A 24,340-nucleotide genomic window follows, 5' to 3' on the forward strand; every position below is an offset into this window, starting at 1 on the left:
ATAATAAAATAATTAGGAATATTTTTAAATGCAAGACTTGTACACTTAAAGTTACAATGATGTACCAAACATCATTGAAAGAAAATTTTTAAAAGGTTAACAAATAGAAAGGAATCCCATGATCATGGACTTATTAAGATGATAATACTTTATAAATTGATCTATAGATTCAACACAACTCCTATCAGAATCCCAACTGATCTTTTTTTGAGGGGGTGGGGGCAGAAATTGCCAACCTGGTCCTAAAATTATTGAGACAATGCAAGAGACTCGGAATAGCCAAAATGAAATAATCATGAAAAAGAACAGAGTAGTGGGCTCACAGTTCTTAATTTAAAGTTATTGCAAAGCTACTGTAATCAAGACAGTTTATTACTGACATAAAAATAGACATACAGATCAATGGAATACAATTGAGAATCCAGAAATAAACCCGAACATTTATATGATCAACTGATCTTTGACAAAGGGGCCAGGATAAATCAATGAACAGCCTTTTCAACAAATAATGCTGAGACAACTAAATGTTTACCTGAAAAAAAAAATAAATAAATAATAACATTCAACCCCCTTCTTCCAGCATGCACAACAAATCAACTCAAAGTGTATCAAAGAGTTAAATGTAAGAGCCAAACATAAAATTCTTCCAATAAACACAGAAGTAAATCTTTGAGACCTTGGGTTAAGCAATGATTTCTTAGCACAAGCAATCAAAGAGAAGATTTATAATTTGTATTTCATCAAAACTGAAGACATTTGTGTTTCAAAGACATCATCCAGAAAGTGAAAAGGGCCAGGCATGATGGCTCACATCTATAATCCCAACATTTTGGGAGGCCATGGCAGGAAAATCACTTGAAGCCAGGAGTATCGAGACAAACCTAAGCCTAAGCAACACAGCAAGACCCCTTCTAAAAAAAATAATAATAATAAAAATAAATAAATAAAAAAGCCAGGCATGGTGGCACACACCTGTATTCCCAGTTACTTGGATGGCTGAAGTGGGAGGATCCCTTTAGCCCAGTTCAAGGCTGTAGTGAACTATGATTGCACCACTGCACTCCAGCCTCGGGGGCAACACAGCAAGACCCCATTTCTTAAAAAAAAAAAAAAGAAAAGAAAAGAAAAGAAAGTGAAGACAACCCTCAGACTGGCAGAAAATATTTTCAGATTATATAGCTGATAAGGGACTTGGCACTCAGAATTTATAAATAATTATTAAAATTCAATAATTAAAAATAAATAACCAGTTACAAATGACCAAAGGATTTGAATAAACATTTCTCCAAGTAAGATATATGAATGGTTAATCTTGTTAAATGATCCTCAACACCATTGGTCATTAGGAAAATGTAAAGACCACAATGTGATACCACTTTACATTTGCAAGAATGTCTACAATCAACAAGACAAATACAGTCTAAATACCAGTAAACATATAGTGAAATTGGAACCCTCACACATTGCTAGTTAGAATGTAAGATGATGCAGCCCGTTTGGAAAACAGTTTGGCTGTTCATCAAAATGTTAAATATAGAATTATCATGTGACACAGCAATTCTAATCCTAGGTGGATACCCAAGAGAAATGAAAACATGTGGGCATCCAAACCTGTGTATCAATGTTCAAAGCAGCATTACACATAGCCAAAAGTGGAAACAACCTAAATGCCCATCAGCTGCTGAAGTGGTAAAACAGAGTGTGACATATCCATGCAATAGAAAACAACTGAACCATAAACAAGAATGAAATACTAACGTATGGCATAACTCCAATAAACCTTACAAGCATTATGCTAGGTAAAAGTAGTTAGTCATGAAGATCAAATATAGCATTACACCACCTATATGAAATGCTCACAATAGGCAAATCTGTAGCTATATAAAGTAGATTTGTGTTTGCCTACAGCTAGGGGGAGGGAGGAAGGAGTGAAGGAAGAGATAGAGAGTGATTAATAATGGGTATAATATTTCTCTTTGGAGTGTGATAAAATTTTCTAAAATTAGAAAATATAGAACATATTTTAGGATGGAAGGATGGTTGCACAATCCTGTGAATATTCTAAAAACTAATGAGTCATGTACTTTAAATGGGCAAACTTTATGGTACGTAAATTATATCTCAATAAAGGGTTAAAGGAGAGGTTAAATGTAAAACTCATTTTTATCTATCGCTAATATGTGATCTTGAGTCACAAACTCTCTGATCCACAATTTCTTCATACAATGAATTACTATAAAAACAACCATGTTACAGAGCTATTGAGAGAATTCAAAAAAGGCATAGAACGTGTATAAAAACTGAAAAAAAAATGTAAAAGTAGGAATACAGGGCATTGGCCTCTATTTAATCCACTATAGCTGGAAGATAAATGGCATTAAAGACATGATTCCACAATAATTTGTGGATTCCTGATTATGTGTCGGGCACTCTGCCAGTCCTGGACAAAAGCAAATGGCAAGGAAAATAGACATAGTTGCCTTCACAGAGCTTAAAATGTAAAGGATGACATTATTCAAATAATTATACAAATATGAGATCTCATATGATTAATGCTTCAAAGGAAAAGTCCAAAGCAAGGCCATAAGGAGGTATTTAATATAGGGACATGATTTGGTTTGGGGGCTGTTGCAAGAGGATGTGATTTGAGGGGTGTTATGAATGACCATCCAGTGGAAGTATTTAAATTGAGATCCAAAGCGTGAATAGGTGTTAACCAGGAAAAGTGAGGAGAAACAGAGCTTGCCAGATGCAAGACCTGGGATGGGAGAAAGCATGGAAGTGTTAAGGACTCAAAGGAAGAAGGGGAGGGAGTGGTAGAGGTCGGTCTGGAGAGATCTCAAATTGTGCGGTGCCTACAGGTAATTAAGAGTTTACTTTTTAATCTAAGAATAATTGGATGCTAATGAGGGCTATTACACAAGGGAGTGGCATGATCAGATTTGGGCTTTTCAGGGTCTCCAAAATATAAAGGCAGGATAGAAGGCAATATCCAGTAAAAGAAACTGAAAATTAAGAGTTAATAAGAAGAAAAATGGCCAGGAGAATTTGATGTAATGAAAATGAAAAGTAGTATTGAGTAATGGGAGTGGCTTCAATATTATTGGTTGCTACCAGGAGCGTGAAATATACCCAGTAAATTTAACAAAATGGAAATCATAGTTGATCCTGGGAGGTTCTATTTATGTGAATTTGCTGGGTTAGAAATCAGAATGGAATGAATTGAAGAAATGATAAATGAGGACAGTTTATATAATTACTCAGGTTGTAAAGGCGGAGAGGTAAAGAAGTACACTCAAAGGAATTGTTTGTGCGATCTTAAGACAGAAGACACTTCAGCATACATAAATGGTAAAAAGAAAGATCACAGAAGTCGGTAGAGATGGAGTATAAACAATAATCCTTCAAGTGTATGGTTTCTGAGATGAGAAGAAATAAACAGGAGATAAGAGAGAGAAACTGAGAACAGATACAAACATGTGTAGTTTGGCATCCAGATTTTTAGTGACTTAATGTGTAAAAGCTTCCATTTAATTTTGTAAAAGAAAGGTAATATCACATGGTAAGAATGAAGGTAGAGGTGACAGGGTTAGATACTTGTGGAGAATCAAATAGAATTAACACAGTTATAGGGCAACATAGTAAACATTCTTGGCAATGCTGAGGGCATATTAGCATGTAGTGGCTCTTAATTCGTAGTGTTTTTTCTGATAGTGTATTTCTTCAGCACTGCTTACCTGCTCGGATACAGGCAAAGCGACATCCTTTGGAATAGTGTAAGATGGAAGTGATGAAAATATTGAGTAGCAAGAGAATTTAGATTTCTGTTAGAAGAGATATATAAATGAAGAGCCATAGGTTCAAAACTGAAAGGTCAGCAGGGTGGAGATGGGAAGAACCAATGTGGAGAAATAAGAGAAAGTTATCAGTGGTTAAGATGATGTAGAAGACTTATTATATTTGGATAACTTATGCAAGCCATAGGTGTAGGAGACAGTAATCAGAGAATGGGGAAAACCATCTATAATCACAAAAAAAAAACAATCAATTCCGTGGCTTTAAAGTCATAAAATATCATCCCCCCCCCCAACTTTTTTTTGAGACAGAGTGTCACTCTGTCACCCAGGCTGGAGTGCAGTGGCGTGATCTCGGCTCACAGCAACCTTCATCTCCTGGGTTCAAGCGATTCTCCTGCCTCAGCCTCCCAAGTAGCTGGGACTACAAGTGTGCACCACCACACCTAGCTAATTTTTGTATTTTTAGTATAGACGGGATTTTGCCATGTTGGTCAGGCTGGTCTTGAACTCCTGAGCTCAGGTGATCCACCCACCCTCCCAAAGTGCTGGGATTACAAGTGTGAGCCACCGCGTTTGGGCCACTCTCCTATTTTTAAACCATGCTCTCTCCCTCCTTGCCACTTTCGTATTTTCTTCCAGTTTCTAAAAATTAGCTGTCTTGCCCAGGTAGAGCTTCTACTAATGGGAAGAAACAGAAATTACAGAATGGTAACTCAGAGAAGGAGATATAACTGCAACGAGAGCGAGGGAAACCTAATTCATAGCAACTTGGAAGCAGATGGGCTAATACAACTTCATGTTTGTCTTTATATTTCTTAGCTTGCAGTAAGTCTTGTAAATTGATAATATAGGTCTTATGGACTAAATCTTAATAGGCTGAATCATACAAGCTGAATGATAAAGAGAAAATCAAATCATCATTCACTGAAGATTGCCAATAAAATCAGCAATACAACTATAGTGATAGAAACTATCATTTATTGAGAACCTTAAGTGGTCCAACCATTTTTATAACTTTATGTAATTCATCTAGTTTAATACAATACTTCTAATAGGTAGATGTTAACTTCCTAGTTTACGCTAAGGAAGCCAAAGCCAAAAAAAGTTACATAATTTGTCCAAATTACTCAACTACTGGCAAAACAAGTCTTTAAGTGCAGTTCTGTTAACTCCAAAGCCTGACTTATTTTCACTCTGCCAAACTATAAGACATAGGACATGGTATAACATAGGCATCTTTATATTTGTGTGTGAATGTATGTTTATGTAAATCTTCCCCCCACAGCAAACCTAAGAGATAAGTACACTAATCAATTTTTATTATTTTGTTAATGTATGAAAACTCGGAAGCACAAAGAGGTTACAACGGTATTAAATGATATTTCACCATAATTCTCCTAGAAAAAGAGACAGTTGAATTGAAAAGTTTTTATCACATATATAGAATGGCTGGATTCTTAAAATAGCATACATAAAATCACTGTATAGTAATGTACCAGGACAGATTTGAGGAAGAGAAGTAAACTGAATACAAAGATTTGGCCAGAGATGTGCAGTCCAAGAATAAAAAATATCGCTACAAAATCCACTGAATACACTTTACTAGTAAGAAAATGAATGTATGAATAGCCTTTGTTCTAAATTTGTAATTATGTCATGCCCCACATTTTCTTAAATGCTCTCCATATTTGTTTAATTTTTAAAACGTGCTCTTCTAAGAATTGCTTGAGGGAGAAATAGCTAATAATGGCAATAAAAAAGAGATTCCTTATGACATTGCAGTTTACATTGCATGTTTTACAAAGTCAGCTATAAAATTTTAAGATGCCACCCTAAAATTTGAAAACCGTAGGCTTCACACCAGCTCCTGAAAAACCCCAATATTGATTTTTTCAGGTAGGGACAGACAAGACCTTCCTTACATTAGGTCATGCCAATAAATGCCTAAGCCCTGGCCGTCCAAAGGTAGATTTTGAGCAATATCAGTAGGACCACATTGGCTAATCTCCCTTATTTTGAGACTGCAGTTGGGAGCAGTGATTTCTAATATAGTGAGAACTACAACACTTAGGGGTTTTTAAAGCAATGTCAGCACTTTAAATTATACTCAGGAACAAGTAGTGGCCAGTGCAGTCTGGCTTGCTATGTATTGTGTGATGTAATTATCCATCTGAACCTTATATTGTACACTAGAGAACAGCAAATCAAATTATTAACTCTTCCAAAGAAGTGAAAGGGAACTGCAATAAGACACCTGATTTCAATCAGCCTCAAACACTTTAAAAAAAAAGTAACTGTAAAAAAAATCAGTTGACAGGGCATTGATTGAAAAATAGTGCAATTAATTACTTAATCAACATTTTAGGCTATGATATGTATGTTTTTCTCTAGCAAATTCAAGTATTTTTGGAAGAATGTAGGCCATTCTTCCAAAAATATTTGAATATTTGAATAGGGTAGTTCAGCAATAAACCCAGCTGTTTCTCTGCACTCCTAATATGCTCCTTTTCTTATATATATAGTGCTGCTTAATATTACTTTTAATCAGTGCAAAAGGAAGTCAAAAATGCCACTTTGTAATAATAACTCTCAGGAAACTAGGACTAGAAGGGAATTTCCTATTTTTTAAATTTTTAAAAAATTTCCTTCGCTTTTGCAGTAGAAGTGTTTTTTTGGTTACATGGATGAATTGTATGTATGGTGAAATTTGAGATTTTATTGCACCTGTCACCCGAGTAGAGTACACTGTACCCAATACGTAGTTTTGTGTCCCTCAACTCTCTGCCACCTTCCCACTTCTGAGTCTCCAAAGTCCACTGTACCATTCTGCCTGCCCTTGCATACCCAAAGCTGAGATCCCACTTATAAGTGAGAACATATGGTATTTGGTTTTCCATTTCTAAGTTACTTCACTTAGAATAATTACCTCCAGCTCCATCGAAGTTGCTGCAAAAGATGTTATTTTGTTTTCTTTTATAGCTGAGTAGTATGCCATGGTGTATATATACCATATGTTCTTTATCCACTCATTCGTCGATGGGCACTTAGGTTGGTTCCATATATTTGCAATTGCAAATTGTGCTGTGATAAACATACTTGTGCAAGTGTCTTTTAGATACAATAATTTCTTTTCCTTTGACTATATAACCAGTAGTGGGATTGCTGGATGGAATGGTAGACCTACTTTTAGTTCTTTAAGAAATATCTGGCCAGGCGCAGTGGCTCATGCCTGTAATCCCAACACTTTGGGAGACCGAGACGGGTGGATCACGAGGTCAGGAGTTTGAGAACAGCCTGGCCAACGTGGTAAAACCCCGTCTCTATTAGAAATACAAAAATTAGCTGGGCGCTGTGGTAGGCGCCTGTAATCCCAGCTACTCAGGAGGCTAAGGCAGGAGAATCACTTGAATCCGGGAGGCCGAGTTTACAGTGAGCTGAGATCATGCCACTGCACTCTAGCCTGGGTGACAGAGCAAGACTCCATCTCCAAAAAATAAAAAAAGAAAATAAAAAAGAAAAGAAATATCCATACTGTTTTCCATAGAGCTTGTACTAATTTACATTCCCACCAGCAGTGTATAAACATTCCCTAAAACACAGCCATGCCAACATCTATTGTTTTTTTATTTTAATAATGGCCATTCTTGCAGGGGTAAAGTAGTATCTCTTTGTTGTTTTAATTTGCATTTCCATGATGATTAATGATGTTGAGCATTTTTCATATGTTTGTTGGGCATTTGTATATCTTCTTTTGAGAAATATCTGTTCATGTCATTTGCCCACTTTTGGATGGGGCTATTTATTTTTGTCTTGCTGATTTTTTTGAGTTCATTGTAGATTCTGGATATTAGTCCTTTGACGCATGCATAGTTCACAAATATCTTCTTCTATTCTGTGGCTTGTCTGTCCTCTGACTATTATTATCTTTTGTGGTACAGAAGCTGTTTAGTTTAATTATGTCCTATTTATTTTTGTTTTTGTTGCATTTGCTTTTTGGGTCCTAGTCATAAATTATTTGCCTGGGCCAATATCCAGAGAGTTTTTCCTAGGTTCTCTTTTAGAATTTTTATAGTTTCAGATGTTAGATTTTAGCCTTTGATCCAGCTTGAGTTGACTTTTGTATAAGGTGAGAGATAGGGATCCAGTTTCATTCTTCTACATGTGGGTACCCAATTTTCCCAGTACCATTAATAGGTTAAATAGGGTGAAGAAGGGAATTTTCTTAACCTGATATGGTATGCCAAAAGAAAACACATTTTAACCCATATATGTAATAGTAAAACACTCAATATTTTCCCCTGAAAATACAACCAAAACAAGGATATTAAGTCTCATCACTCTAATTCAACATTGTGCTGGAAGTATTAGCCAGTATAATAAAGGAAGAAAAAGAAATAAATGGCATACAGATTGGAAAGGGTGAAATGAACTCTCTCTATTTACAAATGTCATGATTACTTATGTAAAAAATCCCAAGGAACCTATCAGTCTCCTAGAACTAATAAATAAGTTTATCATGTCTGCAGGATACAAGGTCAAAATTTATACACACACACACACACACACACACACACATATACACACACATACAATAAAACACCAAACAAGAATGAAACACAAGTAGAATTCTAACAGATCATGCACAGGATCTGTTTGGTGGAAAATGCAAAACACTAATAAAAGAAATTGGAGACCTAAATAAGTGGAAAGATATACTGCATTTCCTGAATTGGAACACAATATAACAATACATTTAACATGTTACTTTTCCCCAAATTCATGTATAGGTTGACTATAGTCCTAAATAAAATCCCTGTGGTATTAGCTTGTACATGTAGTTAACCTGATTCTAAAGTTTATGTGGAAAGGGAATGGAAGTAAAACACTGAAATAATTTTTAAATGAATAAATTTGGAAGATTCACACTACCTGGTTTTATTGTTTATTATAAAGCTTGAGTAGTCAAGACGATGTGGCACTGGAGAGGTGAAGGCATATAGATGAATGAAACAGAATAGAGTCCAGAAATACATTCACACAAATATAATCAATTCACCTTTGACAAAAATACAAAGATAATTCAATGGAGTAAGGGTGGTCTCTGTAATAAATGATATTGCAACAATTATGCATCTATGTACAAAATAAGTAAACTTCAAGCTAACCTTCATACTTCATCCAAAATCAACTGAAAATAGATTAAAAATCTACGTGTAAAATGTAAAACTCCAAAAGTTTAGAAAAAATCATCATAGGAGAAAATCTATATGACCTTAACACTGGCCAAAAGTTCTTATATGGGATATAAAAAACATGATTCACAAAATAAAATGTTGGTATGTTTCAATTCATTAAAAAATATTTACTGTGTGAAAGTTTCTGGTAAGAGAATGAAAAAACAGGCTATAGACTATGAAAAAATATTTGCAAATCACATATTGAACAAAGGATTTTTGTTGAATCAAAGGCCTACATATTCTGGGCAAGCAAAGGACTATACGTTCTTGGTAAATATATAAAGGATTCTCAGAACTCAAGAGTAAACAATTCAATTAAAGATGAGCATATTTTCCACAAGCACTTTGCCAAAGAAGATAAACAAATGGCAAATGAGCACTTTAAGAGAAGTACAGTGTCATTAAGTACTAGAAATATGCAAATTAAAACCACAGTGAGATTCTCCTATACACCTACTTAGAGTGTAAAACAAACAACACTGATAATCTCAAGTTTTGTCGACAATGCAAGACAACTGGAACTCTCATGGGAATGCAAAATGATGTCGGTCCATTTCTTATAAAAATATATTTAACCATATTTTCCTATTAATTTTTACATTTTTAATTATTGTGGATACATAGTAGGTGTATATATTTAAGAGGTACATGAGATATTAGATACAGGTATAAAATGCATAATAATCACACAAGGGTAAATGGGGTAACCACAGTCTCAAGCATTTATCATTGCTATGTGTTACAAATAATCCAGTTATACTATTTTATTCATTTTAAAATCAACAATAAATTATTGTTGACTGTAGTCACTCTGTTGTGTTATCAAATACTAGGTTATATTCATTCTACCTAACTATATGTAACCATTAACCATCCCCCCTCCTCTCCCCCACCAATTACCCTTCTCAGCCTCTGGTAACCACTATTCTACTCTCTATATCCATGAGTTCAGTTGTTTTAAGTTTTTGCTCCCACAAACAAGTGAGAACATGTGAAGTTTGTCTTTCTGTGTCTGGCTTATTTCACTTAACACAATGACCTCCAGTTCCATCCATGTTGCTGCAAATGACAGGATCTCATTCTTTTTTACAGATGAATAGTATTCCACTGTGTATACGTACCACATTTTACTTATCTATTCGTCTGTTGATGAACACTGAGATTGCTTCTAAATTTTGGCTTGCGAATAGTGCTGCAATAAACATGGGAATGCATATATCTCTTCATACTTTCTTTGAGATATATACCTAGCGGTGGGACTGCTGGATCATGTAGTAGCTCTATTTTTAGTTTCTTGAGGAACTTCCAAATTGTTCTCCACAGTACTTGTACTAACTTACATTCCCACCAACAGTGTACAAATGTCCCCTTTTCTCCATATCCTCACCAGCATTTGTTATCCTGTCTTTTGGATAAAAGGCATTTTTAACTGGGGTGAGATGATATCTCATTTTTGATTTGCATTTCTCTGATGATTAATAATACTGAGCACCATTTTATATGCCTGTTTTCTATTTGTATGACTTCTTTTGAGAAACGTCTATTCACATCTCTTGCCCATTTTTAAATTAGATTATTAGTTTTTTTTTTTTTTTCCTATGGAGTTGTTTGAGCTCCTTATATATTCTGGTTATTAATCCTCTGTCAGATGGATACTTTGCAAATATTTTCTCCCATTCTGTGGATTATCTCTTCACTTTGTTGATTGTTTCCTTTGCTGTGCAGAAGCTTTTTAACTTCATGTGATCCCATTTGTCCATTTTCACTTTGGCTGCCTTTTCTTGTAGGGTATTACGCATAACTCATATGTTATTTTAAAGTTAAAGACACTATATGACCTACAATTCTACACCTAGATATTTGCCCTAGAGTAATGAAAATGTATGTTTGCATGAAACCTCTGCACAAATGTTTATATCAGCATTATTTGCAATAGCCTCAAACTGGAAATAACCCCAATATCTTCAAAGAATGAGTGAGTAAACAAAAGGTGGTGTATTTATACAATAGAATACCACCCAGAAGGGCCTATTGATACACACAATAACATAAATGAATCTCAGAACTATTATGCTGAGTGAAAGAAGGCAGTCTAAAAAGTTCACATAGGTGATTCCATTTATTTGACTGCCTGGAAAGGCAAAAGTAGGGGATGTGAGTACATCAGTGGAAATCACAGGTTAGGGATGAGGAAGGAGTTTTGGGGGAGATGGAACTGCTCAGTGGTGATAGTTAAACAAGTCTATTGAGGTTTTAATTATACTGCACACCAACAAAAATAATAAGAAGAATATTTACAATAATAAACTTTTTTTAAAAAAGAGAGAAATAATGTACCAACACATGCTTGCTTCTTAAAGAGCCAAAAAAGCATTTTTTTTTCCAGCTTTCTGTGCTCACTAAATTGTTGTGTGCTTAAAAAAAAAAAGGTTTCAAATACAGAAAAGTTTTTTTAAGCCATTTCGGTGCTGGATGGCAGATGCCTAGGATTTTGGTGGCCAAGAAACAAAAATGTGTTAGCCCCAAAGTGGTTTTGCCCTGTAGTGTAACAGCCCTTGATCTGGCCCTCATGGTTTAATGCCCTCTAAGCCATCTAAAGGTGACTTGCTTTGACAATGCTGCCACTGTTGAATTCAAAGTTGAGATGCTTTATTCTGGAACTGCAGCATCCCTGGTTGAGTCACCCCCTCCAATCACTGACACTCCTAACACTATTGCTATCACAACCACTGCTTAGAACAACCCCGGGTCAAGTGTAAAGGCTCCTATTCCAGAGACAGGCTTACTCAAGGGTGACTCATAGTAAGTCAACTATACTCCAAATAGTTGAAATCTTGGATTCACTCAGACAGTCAATTCTGACATGAAGGTTACGGAGGGACAAGATCTAATCTCAGACACATCAGGAAATTAAAACAAATCTTCCCTTTCTTCTGCAAGTTCTGATGCAGAGACCAGCCTTCTAACTCCAAAGTCTGTAATACATTTTCTTTCCAGGTCTCCTTCTTTTTCTGGACATCTGGACATGCCCAAAGTCATATGCACAAGTATATAAGTAGGGGAAAGGGATTTGCCAAATCCTCTAGGCAGCACTCAAAAACTATTTACTGGTAGATATGCAAATTGAGCAATGACTAAGTGCCACATTACTGAAGTTTGAATGTATGGCTTAGATCTACCAAAATACATTTGTATGTCTATAACATGGATTTCGGAATTAGAAAGACCCTTAGATATTATATATAATTGTCATATAATATTTCACAAAGAGGTCCACCTGTGTTCTATTTAAATATTCGTGTTGGAGGACTCACTCCATTTCAGCTTTAGTTGTTAGAAAGCATTCAACATCATTTATTTTTCAGATCTAAAAGCCAGAGTTTATATTTCTCTGTGCAAATTTTTGTCAGTTTTGCCACATTCATCTAGGTTGTTGGCATATAGGGCCTTGAATTCATCACATATAACGTTAGTAAGCCATTCAAGTTTTCTTTATTGCACTAGGATAAACATTTTTATTCAAATCAAGTATAACAGTCATCAAGACAGGAATCTAGCCTTATACATTTTCTCTCCAGAATTCATATTCCTATTTCTTCCTACCTATAACAATTTCCAACAAAACCCACTTAGAGAATTCCTTTCCTTCACTCCCATTTGATTATCCATTGACTTTTACTCCAGAGGTACCGTTAACAAATTAGTAGCTGAGTATTATCTTTCCCTAGAAGTACAGATTCAAGTTGAAATTCACGTATCCCTACTGTGGCCATTCAGGGGTCATAAATGCAGTGGTTATTTTTCAAAGGCCAGTAAGTTTTTAGGAATTAAGAAACTCTTCCTGTATTATGAGCATTGTAAATGCCGGTATGTTTATCATTGCTCCTTTAAATGGAGAAAGAACACAGAACAAGTGAACAGAGAAATAACTGATTCACGTACGTAAATAATACAATATTGAATTTTACTTGTACTTTTTTGAAATGTATTTATTGTAAGGTTTTGAAATTTCTTCCACATGAAGTCAATTATCGTAGTTTTTAAATGACTCCCAGGAATTTAGTATAGATATACTGGCCATAGGGCTAGACAGCCTAGATTCAAATTTCAGCTCTCCCACCTACTCACTGTGTAACTTTGGGGTTAGGTCACTTCTGTAAAATGGAAATAATAATACATTAAACCTCATGGGGTTGCTGTGAGAGTTAAGTTATTCATAGGTGAAGAGCTTACTGAAAGCTCCCCAGGACAGCAAAAGCTGTTTATAAACTTTTAGTAAAGCAAAGCTGAGTCTATGGCTTCCTCAGGAGAACAGCACCTTGGCAGAGTCTGATAGCATCTTAAAGTGGAAAGGACAAAGTCTGATTTACTGAAATTCTGCAGTCTAGGTGAAAGGAGGTTTTTTCAGTGAGGATCTTTATGAGGACTGGCTGAGAATAAGGATAGTTTAGGATTGGTGAAAACAGTAAGGAGAATATTTTGAAGAGAGAGAGTCGTGAATCCTAGGGAGTAACTTGTTGATGATTTCGATTGAAAAGGTAAGGGATCTTGAGAAATCCTGTAATAAAAAAATAGTCCTCAGGAACTTTTATTTTCCTGCAAAAGAGTCTTTTGAAGTAGGAAAGTTATGCTAACAAAGGCTATGAAAGATTGAAATCATTTTAGATAGGTTTGGTTCTTAGTGTCCAAGCCGTGTGAAGGCATCTTTAAATGGTATCCGACACATACTATACACTATAGATGTAAGTGTTGTTTTCATGTTTATTGATATTGTTAAATTAAGCATGCCAAATTTTGTATAAGTCCTTCAAGCGATTAACATGATTCTTTCTTTTTTTTTTTTTCTATTTTGAGAAAGGTAAGTCCGTGTTCTTCTGTGTCCCTCTCCTGGTCATCATAATATATCCCCATTCAGTTTACCTGTGGTAAGCAACTGACGCTTTGTGCCGAGGACCGCACAGAGTGATAAGATATACATTCTACTGGGGCAGAGGGACATAGCCATGAAAAATTAAACATAATAATTTTTTGAAAGAATACAGCATAATAGATTCAGTACTCTAAAAAAGGTGTGTATAAAAGATTTAAGAATCACAAAGGAAAATCAGCCCAACTGTGCAGGAAGAAGAGAGCAAGAACGTTACAAAATGCATAGCTACTGAGAGAGGACCGTATCTTGAGTTAACCTAAAAAAAATTATGGCTATCTCCCATTAATTGAGTGCTCCTGATTTCTCAAGGAGCACTGAAGGTATTCTTACAAATCTTTGTACCAAGCCCTAACTTGGCATGCATTGTTGCTTCCACCCCAGTGTTGACAGTGACTGCTCCAGTGCATACCTTAAAGAGATGCCTTTTTCTTAAATCAGAACTGCATTACATACTAGGACGTTGGCAGGTTTAACTGCAATGTTCAAAATTCAGCTCAGAAGAAATGAAGTAATCTCCCAGACTTCTTACTTATTTTTTATGTTCTGCTTCATCAGAATAGTCATGGTTTGCACTGCCTGTCCCAGTATATTTATGAGTAGTGCTTCCTTCACTCTTAAAATGACCCAGCTTTTAACAGTTAATTATATGGTCACCGTACTTGTAATACATTTTGCTGCTATTCCAGTGGGGTGGAAAAAATGGACCAGGAGCTAGAAAGTAAATGTTTGAGTTCCAGCCCTGCCATTTACTTTGGGAAAATGACTTTACCTGAAGTTATTATAATGATTAAATATGATGATAGTAGCAAAAATGTAGAGTGTGTAAAGGGTAATCTACACGTTTGTTAATCTTCATAGTGTCGCATACAATTAACATCATGAAGTTTTAAAGTAGAAAACGTGTAAAGATAAATGTAAATACACTTTTACAAATATTGTTTTCCAAATATAAATGATTATTCTTGATTGAACTACCAATGTTTATGTTTCAGTATCAGACTCAATTTTCCTCCTAACCAATGGGCCAATGGGATGTAGAAAGTAGTAAGAACCCGAATATATGCGCTCAAAATTAACCCTGGTGTTACTGCGGATAAACATTTACAGCTTAGAGTTTCAATTTCCTCACCTCTAAAATAAAACACTTGAGCTAAGTATTCTTTTGTTGTTGTTGTTGAGAGGGGGTCTCGCTGTCACCCAGGCTGGAGTGCAGTGATGCCATCTCAGCTCACTGCAAGCTCCGCCTCCCGGGTTCACACCATTCTCCTGCCTCGGCCTCCCGAGCAGCTGGGACTACAGGCGCCCGCCACCACGCCTGGCTAATATTTTGTATTTTTAGTACAAATGGGTTTCACTGTGTTAGCCAAGATGGTCTCGATCTCCTCCCCTCATGATCTGCCCGCCTCGGCCTCCCAAAGTGCTGGGATTACAGGAGTGAGCCACCGCGCCCCGCCGAACTAAGTATTCTTAATCAAAGTGTGGAGACCTTTTTGTTGAAGGAGAAAAATGTGGGGTCCCAGCTTGTGGATGAGATTTACAAACAGCCTTGTATATTTCCTGTGATTTGGTCTTGAGGTCTCTTTTGAAAGTGAGTATAATTATAGCCCTGCGTTGATGGAGCTCCAGGGGATGTGATCCCGGATATTCAAAATGCGTCTTTCATGGGACACTTTTTCATTCTGGTGGATGGCCTAATGCATAAGTGTCTCATCCATGACCAGGTATGCCTTGCACAGAAAACTTTTTCATCCTGGCAAACACCTTTGCAGCTATTTTTTTTTTAACCTATGTCCAGTTTATTCCTACCAAGGTAGCCACCCTCTAGGAGAGCCCTGACCAGGAGGAGAGTTAAGTTTGGGGGTGTGGATCAGGTGAGACACAGAAGAGTCAGTGCAGCAAAACACATGAAATATCAGAAACAGTGTATTGCTTACAAATCACAGACAGAAGAGGGCAGCAGACCTGGTAGGGCCAATGGGAAGGGGAAGCTACTCTGGACATGTGAGCCCAACCAGAAGGTGGAGAGCAAGAGAAAGAAAGCGAGAGACCTATGGGCCAGAGCCTTTATTGGGATCCAGGTGTCATCCACAAAGGTTTCCTTTGGAGAGTTCTAATGGGTAGATTTAGAGCAAGCAGCCAGGAGCTTCATGGAGTCATGCTGTTACTGAGGGGTGGTCACTGCAGCCTACCTGCTCAGTCCATGCAGGGTGCGGGGGTCAGTAGGGCAAGTCGTATAGGTTGTATCTAACTGTCCCATAGGGAGATGGTCACCAGGAGGCAGTTTTATAAGGCAGATATCTGGGTCGACCACCTTTAGGAACTGGGAGAAGGTGGAAAACTGGAAACTGAAGGGTGACTAAGCCCCGTTTCGGATATGAGAAAATCCAACCTATATTTACAATGGATGCTGAGGCAACATAAAATTGTAAGACTCACTATAAACCTGAATTCTGTTTCATCCAATGTATCAACCTATGCCAGGCTGCTCCAGTTTCCCTGGGTGCTACAGCGAGCCCAGCAAGTGTATGCTGGCTTTCTGGGATCTGGCAGCCCCAAAAGTTGTTAACATGGAGCTGGTTGATTTCTAAGCCCCAAAACCCTCAAATATCACAGAGAGGGAAGTTGTATAAATAAGTATTGATTAATTCTTTAAAAGCAATCATTTAGGAGGGCATAGAAATCTGTATTCATTTCCTAGGACTTAAAAAAACAGAAATTTATTCTTTTACAGTTCTGGAGGCCAGAAGTCCAAAATTAAGGTGTCAAGGTATCTCTCTGAAGGCTCTGGGGGAGAATCCTTCCTTGCTTCTTCCAGTTTCTGGTATCTCCAGGTGTTCCTTGGTTTGTGAAATTATTTCTGAGCTTCAGGCTATGAATATTGGTACCTCACAGTTATATAATCATTTGCTTAAAACTTAAAAAACATGTGTAAACAGTGATGTCTGGTACCTGTGAAAATTCAATGTGCCTATAATAATTAGTGAGAAGAAAAGTTTGGTTTTTTCATGGTATGTTCTTGCATTTGAAAGAATCAGACAAATAATAATTAGGAACAAAACATCTAAAATTTAACTTTCAAGTTTAAAGTTAAACAAAGAGAAGCCAGGCAATGTTCAAGATGAAATTTTAATGTTGACATCAACTGACTCATGATGAATAATATAAACCGTAAATTAGTAATTGCATACTATGCTAAATATATTTCCATGAAAAGTCTATTACATTTCCTGAACAATTTCATTCATAATAATGAACTAATTATACTTTAGCATCTAATGAACAGAACTAAGTGAGCTACATTCAAAAGCCACAGCTTTTTTCTTTCAATATATGTCTTTGATCTTGTAATAATGTTTTCTTATAGAAGCAAGAGGGAATCTAAGTATGTCTCCAGGCACTAAAGGCATCTAATATTATTTTCCATTCTTTTGCCCAAATGTTTGTATGACAAAGTATCTCTTTCTCACAAGTGCACACTGGTATTCTACTGATGTTATTAAAAAGCTAAGTCTTTTATTAATATGAAACATAAATATCACCTATTGAAAGCTTTGTGGAATTTTAATCACATTTTTAATTACTGGGAAACAGAAGCCAATCTCATTTAAAATTAGTAATCAAATATGCAGATCAGTGCTATCCATTGGTTGTATAGAAGTAGCTACTTTTTTATACTGAATGAAAGTAGGGCTAGCACAACCTACTTTTACTACTTTGGGATGCATACCACACCTTCTCCTGATCCATGAGCCCAACTCCCAGACTCACACATTCAAAAACAGCCTAGTTTAGTGAACAAGAAATTGGAACAAGTAGCCATTGTGCAAACTGCCAAGTTCTACAAGTCTGAGCAGGAGGCATGGGTACCTCTGGTATGGTGGACTCTATGGCATTCTGCTTTCAGATCCTCCCAGTCTCTGCCTTAAGGACTGAAAGGACTTATTCCTTCAGCTGATAAAATATGAGTTATCCACAGCTCTCAGCTGAGTCCCTCTCTAAAAGTTGCCCTGGGGCTTGCCCATGTCACATTTCTTCCTGGCGCAGTCCACATACAGTCACTTCTCAGTACTGAGGCATAAAGGCCCAGTCCCCTTGTCCCAATTCAGAAAAACCCTGAAGGGTCATGCTAGCTCCAGAGCTTCTCATAGAATTTGCTGAGCCCTTTGTTGTGACTGCATCATAATTCAACTACTCTCTGGACAGTCCTGTTTCCTTTCTGCCTTTCCACCTACGTAAGTATTGATTCTAAGGACACATCCCCAATAAACTTCCTACATGCAAGTCTCTGTGTTAGAGTCTGCTTCCTGGGGAAACTGACCTGTTATATCTGGTCCAGGGAGATTAAAGAACACTTTTTAGATGCTTTATAATTTGAGATTGATCTCTCAGTAAAAATAAGAGTTTCCCTAATAAAGGATCAGAGAGAAGAGTACACTCCATGCCAAAAAAAAAAAAAAAAAATGCAAGAAAAAGCAGAGATGTGAAAGAGTATGTCTTATTAAGTTGTACAATTTCATTACAATACTAGAGAAGCAATTTATGACATAGCAGGAGGAGGTAGAGCCCAAGTTATGAAGAGTCTTTATTGTTAATCTGAAGATTTTGCATTTTTTCCATAGACAACAAGTGGTCATTTATGCATTACATGTACTGGATTGTATAATAACAGTTATTTCCAAAGGAAAAACAGACATAGATGGGAAGGTAGATTGAAAAGTAGTTGAGAGATAAAAGTAGAAGGGAGATTAAACAGAAAGCAGCTATAATATTGGAAACAGGTTTTCAAGGTTAAACAGAAACAGAGATGGTGAATAGGGAATGGATATGGGCCATCTGATAAAAATAGAAACAACTATATAAGGTAATTAAATCAGATAGGAAGAAGAAGGAGGCATAAAGGTTCCTAGCTGGGGTCAATGAAGGAAGCTGTGGTTGTAAATGGTAGGTAAAGACACAGGTAGAGGGGGTACGGCTGAGATTATGGTATTGCAGGAGCAAGGAGACTAACAGCCTGCTGGATACCCTGCTACAGATGTCCTCTTCAATGGCTGACTCTACACATTGCACAAAATAAGAAATGTTACTCCACTCCCCCACCAAAAATTATTTAGATATTTTTAGCAAATTGAGAGTAGTATTAAGTTTTGTAGTGGGGGAGGGAAAAGACTTATCTTCCAACAGTGACTTCGGTCAGAAATCAGTATCACATGACCTAAGATAAGGTCAAAAGTTAGCTGGACCATTTGCCAGAGAGAAACAATTTTTGTTAACGCCCGAATGAAGCCACAATTGGCACCATTGAAAATGCTCGGTAGCAGGACCATGGAGAAGTTATAACTTGCTTATTTTCTCTGACAGCAGGGATCCTGGAAGCAGTTATCTGCTACAATACTTTTCTTTTGTGGGACAGTAAAGCAGACTGCATGCTGTAATTGTGTAGGCATAGACCTTGACAATGGAGCCGACAAGCCTGTCAGACTTGACTAGACAGGGAGGGTGTTAACCCTGGCTTGCTTCCCACCAGTAATAATAAGTCATGATGGTGTTCCGTGAAGTTCATTTTAAGTATTTTATATCAACAAGAATCATGCATGTTGGTGCAAAATGCTGGATGTTTTAATCGAATGTTCTGTGTACCTAATAATGTTCTCATGAGATTGAACCACAGAGAAATAAATTAATTATTCAAAGAAGATGGTATTTTGAGGGTCCATGAATCATCTGTATCAGATCATTCAGAGTACATGTTAAAAATGCAAAATCTAATGTCCCACTTTACCTACCAAATTAGAATCTAGAGCAGTTTCTCAACCTTGGCCCTTTTTACATTTAGGACTGGAAAATTCCTAGGGGCTATCTTGTGCTTTGTAGAATATTTAGCAGAATCCCTGGCCTCTACTCACTAGATACCAGGAATACAAACACACCCAGAGAGACACACACACTACACACCTGTAGTGACAAGAAAAAATATCTCCAGACACTGCCAATTTTTCCCGCAAGGAAAAATCGCCCCTCATTGAGGACCTGCAATTTAGAGGGATGAGTCTGGAAATCCGCATTCTAAAAGTTACTGTCTCTTCCACTACTATTACCACTCACTAAATGATTCTCATTACCATCAACTTTGAGAATCAGTGTTGTGAGAAAATGCATTGTTTACTGATTCATTTGCTTATTTTAGCTTTTAATATTTGTTGAGTGCCTACTCAATGCCAGCATATGTTGCTATATTTGGAGGATACTACAGAGAACAAAACAGACAAAATTTTTGCTCTCATTGAGGTATCTCAGAGTAGAGAAAATAGGCAATTACTTGAACTTTCTTCATCAATATTTGTGCTCTGAAGAAAAATAAGGTGGGCTAAAAAGACAGGGAGTAACTGTAAGCAATATATTAGCAAGATGATAGGGACTCTTCTCCACCTCTGAAGTGGAAGTATACGAGCATAGACAGGAATAAACTTGAGTCAAGTTGCCTGCAAGTGCTGATCTAGGACTCCAGAGGATGGTATGTCATTAAAGCTTGCAGTGAAATACCCCAGGCGACCAGCAGCTGAGGGTGTTGAGGTCTGGATGGCTACTATCAGTTTATCTTCTGTCCCCAAAACTCTTTATCAGGGGCCCCATTACCTGGAGCAGAACGGTTCCAAAGACAGTTTCAACAAAAGCTTTGTGTCAAACTCATCAGAGCCCTAATTGAGCAGCAGAAACTCGAATGTCCCAGACAAATAGGTCATCTCTGTCATTTTCAGAATAATCTTAATTCCCCCCATGACAGGTGCTTGCTTCAGTAGCATATATATTAATTTCCCTTTGGTTGAAGCTTAAAGATAACGATTACCCAACTAGAGATGCCAGGTCTAGACTGAGGCAAATGAAGTGGACAGGGTACAAAATGTAAGGAGACACTCACTCTCAGGGTCAGGCAAGTACATCCTTATGTGTCCTGTCCCGGTACCTCATTGGCTTTATCCTTGTTTCAGACTATTAGTGTTCAATCTGAAAACAAATAGGAAACTCAGCTTGCTTCGGTGACAAGGCATCATCCAGATAGCATTTTCTGATGGAAACCTCATCTTTAAAAATAAAAATACTGGAATTAAGAAACTCTAAGACTAGGAGGGCCCCCAAAGAAAGAGTATCTCAATCAGCTAGTGCCCTCCAAGCTAACAGCCCCTAATTTGGGACAGGAAATGATCAATCTTCTTGATTCCAAATGATTTTCCAGAAGGAAAGTGCCTAAGTTTCCTAATTACTGGTTCCTAAACTATCAAGCACTATAGTTAGAGTTTCCTTCTGAAATCGAAATATAAATACATTCTACTGAAAATTGAATCATGAGCTTCAGGGATTATTTATACCACATAGAAAGCCAACAGATAATCACCTATTATTTTCCTTCAGTCTTTCCTAAGTTTGAAAATAGCTGCTAATTTAGTTTCTGGTTTCTTTTTCATATCAAAATAATTTGACCATTCTTAGCTTTTACTATTATTATTATTATTATATTTATTATTATTTATAATAATAATATTATTATTATTATTTTAAGACGGAGTCTTGCTCTGTTGCCCAGGCTGGAGTGCAGTGGCGTGATCTCAGCTCACTGCAAGCTCCGCCTCCCGGGTTCATGCCATGCTCCTGCCTCAGCCTTCCAAGCAGCTGGGACTACAGGCTCCCGCCATCTTGCCCGGCTAATTTGTTTTCATATTTGTAGTAGAGACGGGGTTTCACTATGTTAGCCAGGATGGTGGTCTCCATCTCCTGACCTCGTGATCCACCCACCTCGGCCTCCCAAACTGCTAGGATTACAGGCGTGAGCCACCGCACCCGGCCTACTTTTATTATTTTTTAAATCACGACTTTCATTCCCTTTGAATGTTACTTTATATGTTTTTCCTAAGACATTGAAAAGATCTTCCACACTATCACTGTTGCATAGCAACTCACCATAGTTAGCCTAATAGAAATCACTAATTAATTTAGTAGATCTTGCAATGCATTTTAATACCTCAATTTATCATGCCCTGGATCAGAATATTCTATGGGATTACAATAATTAAAGTGACATCTTTTAAAAGGCTTCCATTTTGATTTTATCTTCAACACTTGCTAGATGTAAGATCAGCAACTTTTACGCTCAATATCTCAGTTTCCTTAGTGACAAAATGGGAATCCTAGTAGTATGTATCACAAACCTTTTGAGAAGTACGTGAGAGGATCCATGAAAAACACTTAGCACAAAACCTGATACATAATAAGTTCTGAATACAATTTTATTACAGATACCTAAGAAGTTAATAACATGCTCTCGGCAAGAAAGAGGACAAATCCAGGGTTGGTCATCTTTAATGAACGCATTAGCCATTTCCATTATTTCACTTTTTCCCACATGACTTTAGTATCCTTTGCCTGTGATGGGAATGGCAACTCTTCTTGGAAAGAGATTGTTGGCAGCCACTTCCAGGTTTAAAGAAGTGTGGAATGGCATGGCATAGGTCATTAGCAAGGACACAATCCAAGTACTCTGGTGAATCACTTCCTTTAGTCTTTTGCTTCTTTCTGCCTAAGAAATAAATGTGGGGGAGACAGGTGGAAAGAGAAGAGTATGTCTGTTGGGGAGGGCTCTTTCTCCTCCTCATTGCATTTGTTTACCTTTTTGTACAAGCCCTGAATGTTACCCGTATCAACTACATGAGTTGGCACAATAAGCTATCTACTGCCCCTGGGCAACACACCTTCCTCCTGCGCACTGAGAAAAAAAGATGTGTGAATACATTTTGCACCCAAGCTATGGACATAACATTGCTAGGCATTGAGCATTCAAAAATTAAAACACATGTCTCCTGGTCTCCAGAATTTACAGATGAAGGGGAGAAAGAGGCAGTCATGAACACACACTATGGAACCTTGCTGGTGGCCATTACACCAATCTGATAAAGGTATATTGGGCTCAGTTTTATATATATAAATATATATATATTTATATATACAATATATATATATTGCTGCCACCATCAGGCCACTGCTGCTTAACTCTTACATAAGGTGGGCTTTTATTTTTGTTATTTTATGTTCCCAAGTAAGTTTCTCTTCCCTTGATGATTGTCCCATTTAGAAGAGAGTAGTGAATGGATGCAGCCCGGAGAAAGCTGTGCCTGGGATTAGAGTGCCAGAGACACTGGAACAGTGTATTTGTTTGTCATCTGTTTTGGGCTTTATTGACTGCCAAACTAATTGAAGCTGATTAACGGATTTTTGGTTTTAGTTTATTGAGTGCCTGAAACAGTTGCAAGCCATTCATGAGCAATTATTACAATGCATATTCTTCATAATTATCTTTAAAAGCATGCATAAACTTATTTATATAAAATAATTTTTATAGGAATTTGTTTTCTTTATATGTAACCAATCAATTATTGATTGCCTAAAGTCACTTGAAGTAGTTATTGTAGCAGCTGCAAGAAGAGATAGGATATAATCCCTGATAATAAGCAGCTTGTAAATCAGTTGAGAAAATTGGAAACACTTACATTTAAAAGACAAATAAATTTTTAAGTTTTTATACGCAGAATGACAAATGATTTACCATAGAAAAATAGAAGCAAGAAAGATTCTGAATAATCAGTGGTGACTTACACAGAATATAGGAAACAAAATGAGCTGTTAAAGATTCATGTAGTTCCTATTACGTGATTGGAAAGAGAGGAGGAGTCCTGTCTTGAGGAAAGGGCATGGGTAGAAGAACCATAGAACCAAGATTGGACAAAATGTCCACCTAAAACAAAATACAAAACTTAAACTGGGGTATCGGCTGAAGAAGTGAGGAAGGGTTACATAGATTACAGTCAGATTTGCCTGTCAGATTTTTGACTTATTAAGGGATACTGACACTTTTGCTCATGGTCAGATTGATGGTAAGTATGTTTTAGAAAATATATCTAACAGTTATAACACAACATTTGGTGGTGGCAATGCAAATAAAACAAACAGAGAATTATGATTTACAAATGAAATTGGCAGGACTTAGAAATTAATATTATAGCTTTAAAAATAAGGGGGCACAGGGAGGAGGAGGAAAGTAGGTTGAAATCTGAGTTTTCAGATGGGAGGATTAAGAGGATAGCCAATAGAAATAAAGGGAGATAAACACCCACCAAGTGAAATAAATTTGAGGGTAAAATGAACTATATTCAGTTTTAAAATACCAAATTACCAGTAATAGTATGTGAGATGATACTATCCAGCAGATATTTTGGTGAACTGGATTTAACAGATAATTCAAAACTAAATATGTAATTTAAGGAGTTATTCATATTAAGTGACTGATGAAATCGTGAAGGTAGATATAATATCAGAAGATGAAATCCATC

This window comes from Macaca fascicularis, chromosome 13 (assembly GCF_037993035.2).
Source record: "Macaca fascicularis isolate 582-1 chromosome 13, T2T-MFA8v1.1".
NCBI lineage: Eukaryota > Metazoa > Chordata > Mammalia > Primates > Cercopithecidae > Macaca > Macaca fascicularis.